We start from the raw sequence: 13,484 nt of genomic DNA, 5'->3' as shown, positions 1-13,484 counted from the left end.
AGCCCTATTTGGTAAAATACCAAGCCAATATTATGGCAAGAACAGCTCAAATAAGCAAAGAGAAACGACAATACATCATTACTTTAAGTCATGAAGGTCAGTCAATGCAGAACATTTCAAGATCTTTGAAAATGTTTCTTGATGTGCAGTCGCAAAAAAGATCAAGCGCTATGATGAAACAGGCTCTCATGAGGACTGCTACAGGAAAGGAAGACCCAGAGTTACCTCTGCTGCAGAGGATAAGTTCATTAGAGTTACCAGCCTCAGAAATTGCAGCCCAAATAAATGCTAAGTAACAGACACATCTCAACATCAACTGTTCAGAGGAGACTGCGTGAATCAGGCCATTAGACCACTGGAAATCTGTCCTTTGGTCCGAGGAGTCTAAATTTGATTAATGTCTTTGTGATATGCAGAATAGGTGAGCACATGATCTCCGCATGTGTGGATCCACCGTGAAGCATGGAGGAGGTGTGATGGTGTGGGGGTGCTTTGCTGGTGACACTCTCTGTGATTTATTGAGATTGCAAGGCACACTTAACCAGAATGGCTACCACAGTACTCCGCAGCGATACACAATCCCATCTGGTTTGCGCTTAGTGGGACTATCCTTTGTTTTTCAACAGGACAATGACCCAACACACCTCCAGGCTGTGTAAGGGCTATTTGACCAATGAGAGTGATGGAGTGCTGCTTCAGATGACCTGGCCTACACAATCACCTGACCTCAAATCAAATCAAATGTTATTTGACACATACACATGGTTAGCAGATGTTAATGCGAGTGTAGAGAAATGCTTGTGCTTCTAGTTCCGACAATGCAGTAGTATCCAACGGGTAATCTAACCTAACAATTTCACAACAATTACCTTATACACACAAGTGTAGAGGAATTAATAAGAATATGTACATAAAATAATATATGAATGAGTGATGTCCGAACAGCATAGACAAGATGCAGTGGATGGTATAAAGTAGTACAGTATATACAGTATGAGATGAGTAATGTAGGGTATGTAAACATATGAAGTGGCATTGTTTAAAGTGCCTAGTGATACATGTATTATATAATTTTTTCCATTATTAAAGTGGCTGGAGTTGAGTCAGTATGCTGGCAGCAGCCACTCAATGTTAGTGATGGCTGTTTAACAGTCTGATGGCCTTGAGATAAAAGCTGTCTGGATGATAGCGGGGTGAATAGGCAGTGGCTCGGGTGGTTGTTGTCCTTGATGATCTTTTTGGCCTTCCTGTGACATCGGGTGGTGTAGGTGTCCTGGAGGGCAGGTAGTTTGCCCCCGGTGATGCGTTGTGCAGACCTCACTACAATCTGGAGAGCCTTGCGGTTGTGGGCGGAGCAGTTACTGTACCAGGCGGTGATACAGCCCGACAGGATGCTCTCAATTGTGCATCTGTAAAAGTTTGTGAGTGTTTTTGGTGACAAGCCAAATTTCTTCAGCCTCCTGAGGTTGAAGAGGCGCTCCTGCGCCTTCTTCACCACGCTGTCTGTGTGGTTGGACCATTTCAGTTTGTCCGTGATGTGTACGCAGAGGAACTTAAAACTTTCCACCCTCTCCACTACTGTCCCGTCGATGTGGATAGGGGTGTGCTCCCTCTGCTGTTTCCTGAAGTCCACGATCATCTCCTTTGTTTTGTTGACGTTGAGTGTGAGGTTATTTTCCTGACACCACACTCCGAGGGCCCTCACCTCCTCCCTGTAGGCCGTCTCGTCGTTGTTGGTATTCAAGCCTACCACTGTAGTGTCGTCTGCAAACTTGATGATTGAGTTGGAGGAGTGAATGGTCACGCAGTCGTGGGTGAACAGGGAGTACAGGAGAGGGCTGAGAACGCACCCTTGTGGGGGATGTTGAGGATCAGCGGGGTGGAGATGTTGTTACCTACCCTCACCACCTGGGTGCGTCCCGTCAGGAAGTCCAGGACCCAGTTGCACAGGGCAGGGTCGAGACCCAGGGTCTCGAGCTTGATGACGGGTTTGGAGGGTACTATGGTGTTAAATGCTGAGCTGTAGTCGATGAACAGCATTCTCACATAGGTATTCCTCTTGTCCAGATGGGTTAGGGCAACGTGCAGTGTGATTGCGATTGTGTTATCTGTGGGCCTATTGGGGCGGTAAGCAAATTGGAGTGGGTCTAGGGTGTCAGGTAGGGTGGAGGTGATATGGTCCTTGACTAGTCTCTCAAAACACTTCATGATGATGGAAGTGAGTGCTACGGGGCGGTAGTCATTTAGCTCAGTTATCTTAGCTTTCTTGGCAACATGAACAATGGTGGCCCTCTTGAAGCATGTGGGGACAGCAGACTGTGATAAGGATTGATTGAAAATGTCCGTAAACACAAGCCAGCTGGTCTGCGCATGCTCTGAGGACGCGGTTGGGGATGCCGTCTGGGCCTGCAGCCTTGCGAGGGTTGACACATTTAAATGTTTTGCTCACGTCGGCTGCAGTGAAGAAGTCCTCAAAGCAAGCAAAGAAGTTGTTTAGTCTGTCTGGGAGCAAGACATCCTGGTCCGCGATGGGGCTGGTTTTTCTTTTATAGTCCTTGATTGACTGTAGACCCTGCCACATACCTCTTGTATCTGAGTCATTGAATTGCGACTCTACTTTGTCTCTATACTGACGCTTAGCTTGTTTGATTGCCTTGCGGAGGGAAAAGCTACACTGTTTGTATTCGGTCATGTTTCCGGTCACCTTAACCCAACTGAGATGGTTTGGGATGAGTTGGAACGCAGAGTGAAGGAAAAGCAGCCAAAAGCATATGTGGGAACTCCTTCAAGACTGTTGGAAAATCATTCCAGGTGAAGCTGGTTGCTAGAATGCCAAGAGTGTGCAAAGCTGTCATCAAGGCAAAGGGTTGCTACTTTGAATAATCTCAAATGATTTGTTTCACACATTTTTGGTTCATACATGATTCCATGTGTCATTTCATCATTTTGATGTCTTCACTATTGTTCTACAATGTAGAAAATAGTAAATGAAAGGAAAAACCCTGGAATGAGTGGGTCTGTCCAAACTTTTGACTGGTACTGTAGGTCTAGAATGGGACCCAATGTTCCGTCCATTTTTGGAACCAGGAAACACTGGCTGTACCAGCGTCCTGGATCTTCGACATAGGAACCACACGTGTTGCCTGTTTCTGGAGACGGGAGAATATTTACTAACTCAAAACGGGCACTGAGGCCTCAAGAATAGTCAACGTGATGACGCTGCAGAAGCGTGGGAGACACACAATAAATTGTAGCCTGTACCCTGGCATCACTGTTCACATGATCAAGGGTGACACTGCACATGCGCGCCACTGGACGGAGCAGACAGCGGGCCTCCCGATGTCATCTGAGTGGACAGGACACCACTTTGTGGCCTGTGAGAGATTGGTTCTTCTTCCATTTCCACCACTCTTGACAACCATCAAACTCACACGTTGAAGACAACACTTTTGACACCCGTGAACACTGTGGAACTTCGAGGTTGTTAAAAGTGTGCCAAGGTTAGCCTAAAGCCCGGCCCACTCTGGGTACAAGGGCTTCGGTGATCAGTGATGTCCCCGATTGGCAGTACTGTCACAATGAACCTCACTTGTTTAAGGTGGTAAGATGCATTCCGGTAACCAGCTGGCTCCCAGCACTAGGCGATTTCGAGGTTCATATGAATCCCAGAGACTGTGTGTTGGATAATAGCATTGTCATGTCCAACCCTGCTTGTTCCCTCAACTTCGCTACCAACCACCAATCACCTACAGGGCCCATAACCTGTATCACTAGACACCTCATAGGGAATAGTGAGCTACAGGCAGGAATCAGCAATGAATACCAATAATCCCCCCCCCCCCCCCCCCCCCCCCCATAGGGAGCGAATCCCCCAACTTATTACTCCCACACTGGGGAGATTGATTTACACTTTGAACTCCGTGAACAGCATGGGACGCGGGGTACGAGAGGAGCATTAAACATAGACAAGCTTCCAACACGCGTTGTGTTTCCGTGAGATTGTATAGCCTGCATGAACCCCGGCTCCCTTGTGGGCACAGAGGACTCCGGCAATGGCTGATGTAGCGCCCAGTTTGACATAACAAAATGTGGGGGAACTGTCATCACAGCAATGTTTTTTTGTGGAGCAGCGCAGATTCCTCATCGGAGGAACATGCAAGCCCTGCTCTCTCTACTTTCTCAAGCTCCAGGACTTGAAAATAGGAATGGGGTTGCCATATTCCCAGGGGAACGCTAGTAAGTTTCATTCAGTGGGAGTTATGCAATGCTAGCAGATGTTATTTTTTGATTTATTTTATTTTATTTTATTTTATTTAACCAAGATAAAGCAAAGCAGTGCGACAAAAACAACATCACACACAAACAAACGTACCGTCAATAACACAATAAAAAAATCTATGTGCAGTGTGTGTAAATGTAGAATAGTAGGGAGGTAAAGGCAATAAATAGGCCATAGAGGCGAAATAATTACAATTTAGCATTACCACTGTAGTGATAGATATGCAGATGATGATGTGCAAGTAGAGATACTGGGGTGCAAAATAGCAAGAGGGTAAGTAATCATACGGGGATGAGGTAGTTGGGTGTGCTATTTACAGATTGGCTGTGTACAGGTACAGTGATCGTTAAGCTGCTCTGACAGCTGATGCTTAAAGTTATAGAGGGAGATTTTTGCTATTCGTTCCAGTCATTGGCAGCAGAGAACCTGCGTCCCGCAACTCGGACGAGGTACGTGCATGCGGGAGAGGAAGTCACTACCGGAAAACACAAAGCCCCCTAAAGAATGTTACACTATTGTGAAGAGAACCTGTGCCACGGATTAGTAAGGGAACATTGCCAGCCGTCCCCTAGTCTTGCACACAAACTGATTTGAGCGATGGCAGCCTGAGCATGCACCGAGCCATACAAGACAATCAACGTGAGTATCTTTGAATTGATTGGGACATTGTTGTTAATCATCCCCAGTTTACAATTGGCTCATTCATCCCCCCCCCCCCCCCCCTCTCCCCTGTAACGATTCCCCAGGTCGTTTCTGTAAATGATAATTTGTTCAGTCATCTTACCTCGTAAAATAAGGGTTAAATACAAATAAAAAAACAAACCCGGCTAGTTAGCTTTCGTCGTTTCAGGTACGTTAGCCATCTTACTTATTGCTATAGCCAGGCCAATCAATTACAAAGAATAACTAATTGTTCGTTATTAGGAGACTTTTGAGAACCATACAAACTTCAGCACACAACTTCCAGTTGGCTGAGCACGCCAACTAAGGGACAATTTAGTAGGCGCAACGTAAAACAGTCTCGTGTTCCAATTGCTTGTTTTAGTAGTGTGCACACTGAGGTGTAATTAAAGTAATGAATCCGAGCCTCACTGTTCCCACCTGTGGAAGGCGGGGCTCACAGCGAGGTGAGGAATTCATTGACCTTTGGCGGGCGTGACAGTAGATCCTTCAACCGAAGCCGCGAGAGTGCGAACATGGCATGTGGTACCCCATAGTATGTGGCACCGAAGTTGACTGACTGAAAAGGAACACACTGGATTAGGCTGCCATTGTGAACAAAGACCATGGTTGAGTTATTTATTCTACACATCAAACCGAGTGTTAAAATCTATTGACATTAAAGGGTCGTAATAAGTATTGTGTTGACACCTCTGTTTGTGTTGCATGAAAAGGTGTTTTTTTCCCCCCCCACTTCATTCACAAATGTGCAACTTAGACCAGATCTATCACTTTCCCTCCCAGAGACAGGCAGCAGACTTGCAGGCGATCTAAAGCTTGACATGACATGGCTCAGCCCAGTGTACATCTCCTTTTCACTCAGCACCATTGAGGCTTTCTCTGTTGTATTACCAATGAGAATAATGTCCATTTGGCACGGAACAAAGGAGGACATTTACATCACAAGAGACCTTTTACACTCCTGATAGTAAACGCATAAGAGGAACACTACAAGCTGGGGACAAAAGCAGACCAAACAAAGGAAGGGCTTGTACTACGAGGCTTAGAAAATAAAGGATTTTTAATGTATACCGATGGAGATGAAATGCAATAAGGGCATTAGATGGAGGCATTCAGTTGCATCTGCGCCCTCTCACTCAGCTCTCAGAGAATAACAACACACTGCAGATAGAGCCTTAGCTCATATCTCTGTGATTCCCTCTGTTCTTCCTGAACCAATGTACTGCATGTCTAGTATTTCGATTTTTCCGCTACTACAAAATGGAACAGGAACTCTGAGATAACTGTTGCCGAAATACACCCATTTGTTCATCAGGGCAAGACCATTTGTGTTAAGGTGTGATGAGGTCATCATCTCTCAGAAAATACACGTTCTCGAATTCTGCACTGGACATTGTTCATCTATCTATGCATTATTCCTAGGCTGGCTGAAGGCCACTGAGTTGTCAGAAGCAAGGTCATCTTCCCAGAAATCATTGTGTTTCTTTCCTGCTCAAGGCCCACACCTGCAGGTTCAATAACATGACTCTGATCTCCACGCAAGGCTTCCCGGGCTACTACACCAATGAAAAGATGAGATTCCTGTCCACAAGATGAGATACCTGCAGCTTACCTTACTGTCATTCAAGGTCTACATGGAAGACTGTCGTCATCAATGTCAATGGAAATCAGAGCTTGGGAATCATTTTGATCTCATGGACACAGAAATGGCCTGTACTACAAATGTATAATACCCAGACACAGAATATATACTGTGTCTGCCTGTCAAACACACCTTTCAGAAGGCTCTATAAAAGCTTTTAACATGCTACATAATGAACATCTGTTGTAGACTGTGCCAAGCTGACTAACTCCACTCGCCCTGTCCACTACCCACAGCCATGGCTACTGTGACAGGGACAATACCCATATCTCTCCGCTCCTGGATCAACGTGGTGACGGGCAAGATGGTGGGCATCGACAGGGCAGTCAAGCACGTGCTGGTGTCTGGGGGCAGCCCTATGATCACCTCATCTTCTATACAGGTCAGCAGTACCAGGAGCCGCATTCGGTCTTCAGTGAGGTCCGCAATGATCATTTCCTCGCTGTCAAAATTTGCAAAAGAAATGGTCCTCTTAATGTCAATATTTGTATTTCTTTTCTATGCTCCCTGACTGTCTATATTTCATTTAGGGGATAATTAGTGGCCGGATGTTTGACACTTCTGGTCTACTATGTAACAGTGTCAGGTGAAAAGCACGCTGTGCTCTATTTTTTAAAAACGCAATAGTAAATCTTAGCGCTGGTGGTAGCGTTATAGGGTTCAGGGGTGTGTCAGAAATATTTTTGCTATTTTCACAACCGTACAGTAATGATGGGCGCAATAGCTGGCTGTGGCGCTGAAGGACTAGATTTTGATGAATAAGTTGTGGGTGTGTCAAGGCTGGCCAATCAGAACGTGCTCCATGGCTAAATATGTGGTTGCTCCAAGTTGTGTATTTACCTTTTTATATGTATTCCATTGTCATCAATTCCAATTCAAATGCTAGTCCGTTATAGCCTAGTTCGTTAAATTGCCTTCCCCGTATTTGATCATGTTGAACATGTCTGTAGTCCACATTGATCTAATTGCATTGCTTCCATATGGGAATACATTGTTAAACATAGGCTATAGCATTCACACGGACGTAGGGGCTAGGCCTACTGTAAACTGCCGCCTGGACATGGGACATGGCAAACGTAGTCAATCATCAAGATTAAATGATCTAAGCTACTGACGAAACAAGAACTTGCTTTATATAGGCTATGTCTGAATACAGTTACAGGCACCACAATTGATCTCCGTGGGCGTGTAACACAGACAAGGCAACTAAGACTACGGAGGGTTTTTACGCACATCCCATCTTTTCAGAAGCTGGATAAAGATCCAATATAAAGACAAATGGGGAATGTCCGCTCTCCATTACACTGCTGGCAAATGTGATGTTTTTTATAAACCTCATGGAACCATCTCACAGATCGGATTTGCACTTCTCCAGAAATAGCAGATGAAATTGCATTGCATTCGAGCAACGCACATTCTCACTTTAGACGGGTTGGCAGAAGGCCACGTGGTGTTGTGATTCTGAACCGTCAGATAACTAGCAGCAACGACAAGAAGCTGTCATGTGGGGAATCGTAGGTGGCTCGTTTCTGCGCGTTGTATCGTGTTGTTGATATCATGACTTGTTCTGAGGTGTTTTTTCTGACTCTTGTCATGTCAACGCTAAAATGGCAGAAATGAGCTATATAGAAAACCCAACAACTTAAATGATGCATTGGAGAGGCAACAAGTGGTCATGGTGCAAATGTATTTCTGTTTTCAATACACGTTTGGAGACAAAATAGTTTACGTGACGGTCAACAGTCTAAGCCAACCCCGCCTGATAGTTGAGCATGCTTCGGTTTTGTTACGAAACAACCAACCCGTCTATAAACCCATGGGCAGTGAATCTTTATAATCAGTGTTTTTTTAATCAAATTAGATGAAAAACAAACAACAACATCTCTAAATAGGATTGGGTCAGAAGCACGATATCATATACCGCTTCTCTCGCGGCACTGTAGGCCTACATTTCTTTATGCATAACATTCACAAGGTCTATATCGAAATACTAGCTCCTGTCAATTGTATCATTGCCTATGTGTGAGGCAGATTCTCAAAAAAGTATGCCGTTGATGTGGCATTATAGGTTGAATAGTTTGGAGGAGCTTGTCTTTGGTAATCAGACGAGGGGCACTCTTTGAAAATGGGGATGGATAGCCTACTTAAAACAAGCAAAATGACAGTTATGTGAATTGTGGATAATAAAAAAAAGGGGGAAAAATGTCCAAAATACTTCAAAGCCCTCTCGGTAAAGCCCCTTTATTCATAGACTACTCAGCTAATGGACAAGATAAAAAGACAAACCAATGCTGCTAAACCAGCCTTAAATGAGGGGAGGGTAGGCTATGCTTCATTATTTGTAAAAAAAATAATAATAACAATTAAACAAAATGGGGGGAAACAAATACTTATTTTATGTTTCTAAATATGAGATTCTAAATATGAGATTCACCACATCATTCCTTCAATGGGCACTGTGTGTCAAGGCTGGATAGGCTTCGCTTCCGCTCTCAAAATCCATGATACCATTATCAACCGCTTTACTGTTAGGACCTGCTTTTTGTGGGTCTTCAAACTCCCCATTAGCACTGCATGAAATTGTCACGTTTGTGCTTGTTTTTAAGGACAAACGTCAAATATTGCCACCCCTCCTACCTCAGCTCAAGTGAGCTGATGATACACAGGTAAATTTCCAAACCTGGTGTTTGGATGGAAAATGCCAAAAGCGTTAGCTTTTTCATGACTAAAAAAACGAACGTGCTTTTGGACGAAAATAGAGCCCTATGTTTCTATAGGTGGAGCAAGTTATTTCGACATAATCATCATCATTTCTTAACGCCCTGATGCTGTACTGATGACATACTGTGCTTTTTCTTTTTACGTGCACAATGTGGAATGATTGCTGTGAGGATTTCTAGATTCATCCCTGCTAGGTTCCCTGTCCCGCTGGTGTGGACATAAGCTAACTTCCTCCCAACAGCCAGCTCCTAGCCCCGCCGTAGATAGACCTCTTCACCCTCACCTGAACTTTGTAGAGCTGGAGGGTATGAATGTAGCCTGGGCACCAGTCTGTTTGTGCCAACATTCCAGACCTTGCCACTCCTTGTCATGCCAAGCAAATGTTGAGGAGTGGCACAAACAGACTAGTAACCAGGCTAGCTCCTGAGAGTATTCAGACCCCTTGACTTTTTCCACAGTTTGTTACGTTACGGTCTTATACTAAAATGGATTATATAAAAAATGGTCCTCATCAATCTACACACAATCTACACATAATGAAAAAGTAAAAACAGGTTTTTATACATTTTTAGGTCAAAGAAGTTGTCCGTAGAGCTCCGAGACAGGATTGTGTCGAGACACAGATCTGGGGAAGGGTACCAAAACATTTCTGCAGCATTGAAGGTCCCCCAAGAACACAGTGGCCTCCATCATTCTGAAATGGAAGAAGTTTGGGCCCACCAAGACTCTTCCTAGAGCTGGCCACCTGGCCAAACTGAGCAATCAGGGGAGAAGGGCCTTGGTCAGGGAGGTGACCAAGAACTAATGGTCACTCTGACAAAGCTCCAGAGTTCATCTGTGGAGATGGGAGAACCTTCCAGATGGACAACCATCTCTGCAGCACTCCACCAATCAGGCCTTTCTGTTAGAGTGGCCAGACGGAAGCCACTCCTCAGTAAAAGGCACATGACAGCCCGCTTGGAGTTTTTCAAAAGACACCTAAAGGACTCTCAGACCATGAGAAACAAGATTCTCTGGTCTGATAAAACCAAAATTGAACTCTTTGGCCTGAATGCCAAGCGTCATGTCTGGAGGAAACCTGGCACCATCCCTACGGTGAAGCATAGTGGTGACAGCATCATGCTGTAGGGTTGTTTTTCAGTGGCAGGGATGGGGAGACTAGTCAGGATTGAGGGAAAGATGAACGGAGCAAAGTACAGAGAGACTATTGATGAAAACCTGCTCCAGAGCGTTCAAAACCTCAGACTAGGGCGAAGGTTCACCGTTCAACAGGACAACGACCCTAAGCACACAGCCAAGACAATGCAAGAGGGGCCTCGGGACAAGTCTCTGAATGTCCTTGAGTGGCCCAGCCAGAGCTCGGACTTGAACCCGGTCGAACATCTCTGGAGAGACCTTAAAATAGCTGTGCAGCTACGCTCCCCATCCAACCTGCCAGAGCTTGAGAGGATCTGCAGAGAAGAACGGGAAAAACCTCTCTAATACAGGTGTACCTAGCTTGTCGCGTCATACCCAAGAAGACTCGAGGCTGTAATCGCTGCCATAGGTGCTTCAACAAAGTACTGAGTAAAGGGTCTGACTACTTATGTAAATGTTCTATTTCAGTGTTTTGACTTTTAATATATTTGCTAAAACCTGTTTTTGCTTTGTCATTATGGAGTATTTTGTGTAGATTGATGAGGGAAAGAAAGAATGTAATCCATTTTAGAATAAGGCTGTAACGTAACAAAATGTGGAAAAAGTCAAGCCGTCTGAATACTTTCCGAATGCACTGTATGTACTGTATGTAGGAAGTGCTAAAGGCATGATAACCCCCTTACATTAATTCCCACTGATGTGCCATTGTTCAATAGGATATGAATAATAACGGTAATTAGTGAGAAGGGGGAAATCTTTCATCTCTCTCAACCAGGTCTGCCTCCTCCATCTCTCTCCATTTACAGGGTGACATTAATTTCTGAGAGGCTGTGTCCCAAATGGTAATCTATTCCTTATATAGTGCACTACTTTTGACCAGAGCCTATGGGCCCTGGTCAAAAGTAGTGCACTATAAAGGGAATAGGGTGCCATTTGGAACGTAGGCAGAGAAAAGGTTTTCTGTTTTCTGCTGATGAAAAGACTGATGTCATTAAGTGGAATTAATCTTTTTCCTCTGAAGGAATATGAGACGTGCAGTGATTCAGATTAAGCCTATTATATTCACTAATTAGAGGATCTGTTCATTATGGAGGATATCATTACAAAATGCAAATTACTGTTACTACGAATTGAATGTTATAGACAGAATGAAAATGTTTTGGAAATGACTGTATTCTATTTGTTCCTTATTTCCTCTCAAAAAAATTGAAAGGAATTGAAGAATAAGAAAGAGGAAGGAGGAATAATAATGAATAGAAATCATAGAAATATAGCATGCATTTAAAGTGCAGTATTGTACTATGCAGTGGCTTTGCTGTAGCTATCCACTTCAGCACCATGGACAGGGGCACAGAAAATAACTGGAAAACAGTGAGGGCCTTCAATAAACTGCTTTCTGTTTCTACAAAGTAATTTTAAATAAATGACTTTATTCAGGCACAAGCTCTAATCAACTGGGACGCAACCATTGTTGTTCCTCCCATTGAGGATAATACGCCAAGGGTAAGAATGCCTACCCCGAGCAGAAAGCTGTCACTTCCGAAGCCTGTGCATCAAAGAACCCATTCACTGAGGCTAAACTCATTTAGATCCTCCTTTTGCTGTCATTATTAGCATAATTGTGTTTTCATCACCAATGCATGTCTTACATACAGAGGCTGAGCTGTAAGAATTCAGAGGTCACTGGGATAGCTGCTCTCATCTCACCCTGATAAGGGGACGATTAGGCAGTATTTGTTTGGTTGCCTTGCCCCCTTGTTGCCAAGTGACCTGATCTTCCCCATCCACGTAGCGTCTGAGTAATTTGGTTGGCTGTGAAAGATTTCAATCAATCCTCTTTTTGTGATTGTAAATTGCATCAAGCTCACTATTCATTCAATCTCTGTTCTTTGTTTGAATGTCTAGTTTTTATGTTGGCGCGACAGGTAATACCATCATCACAGCAACACCATCGACATGTACACCTGTGTGAGGATTCTGTTAAGCCTGGGTGTTGAAGGCTTTCGTATCCACTTGCCCACTGATGAAGGCTCTAGCTGCAGCCCCAGCTCCTGCTTCAGTAACCACATGGTGGAGAAGGCCTTGGACAAGTGGGGTCCATGTTCACCACAACTGTTTTCTGGCCCAGATGAATGACGGACACTGCCCTGAGTCAATCACCTTCATGTCCTTCACCAGTGACAGTCAACCTCTCAGGCTGGAGTGCTCTTTAAGTCCAACTCAACAGCTCTGAGAGAAAAGAGGGGCTCTGACTAGGGTGCAGTAACCTTATACTTGATTCAGTGAATTGTTGAAGAGATCTCTAAAATGGATTGTACAAAAGTGGTTTTGTGGTCTTTTTTCTCCGAAGTGCTTCAATCATTGTTGTTTTCTTATTGTCCATTTTCATTGTCGATTTCATCCTCTTATGAGCAGTGTAAAATAGCTGGTAGAAAAGGGTTTTGATACAAATTTAGTAAAACTGTTCACATCCTTGATTTATTGTGGGTTTTCATGAACCTCTCCTCCAATGGGGTGGACTACGATGCCTGTCTGGTGTACGATGGTCGACTGGTCATAGACACCACCTTCCATACCAGCGACTCCACCATCCGTGCCGTTGGGCATCTGACCAAGTTTCCCCGGCACTACCACTCAGACCGGTGGTCACACTCCAGATTCAACTCCAGGGAGGTGGACCAGGAGCTGGCTGCTATTCTGCTGCCCTTCTTCGACCTCACCCTGGAACTGGCCATCAACCCTCCAGCCGACCTGGACTGCCTCATCACCAACTACACACAGGCCAAGATTTAAGGCCTGCTGCCGTCCAACAAGTGCCTTATGATGCTTATCCAAAAATAATGCATTAAATCACAGATTGGGCACATGTTGGACAGTACAGCAGATTGGACAGAATAGCAGCCTCTGGCAAGATACGGGGCGGGGGACTATGCATTTATGTAAACAACAGCTGGTGCACGATATCTAAGGGAGTCTCAAGGTTTTGCTCGCATGAGGTAGAGTATCTCATGATAAGCTGTAGAC

General features: G+C 44.5%; 1 pseudogene; it reads left to right on the top strand.

Annotated features, from left to right (window-relative positions):
- The window catches only part of LOC139408015 (cilia- and flagella-associated protein 61-like), a 29,688-nt pseudogene extending 16,435 nt beyond the window's left edge, over positions 1 to 13,253 (top strand).
- Positions 13,254 to 13,484: the final 231 nt, after the last annotated feature.

This window comes from Oncorhynchus clarkii, chromosome 4, assembly GCF_045791955.1.
Source record: "Oncorhynchus clarkii lewisi isolate Uvic-CL-2024 chromosome 4, UVic_Ocla_1.0, whole genome shotgun sequence".
In the NCBI taxonomy this organism is placed as follows: domain Eukaryota; kingdom Metazoa; phylum Chordata; class Actinopteri; order Salmoniformes; family Salmonidae; genus Oncorhynchus; species Oncorhynchus clarkii.
This window is presented reverse-complemented; position numbering and strand designations above follow the sequence as displayed.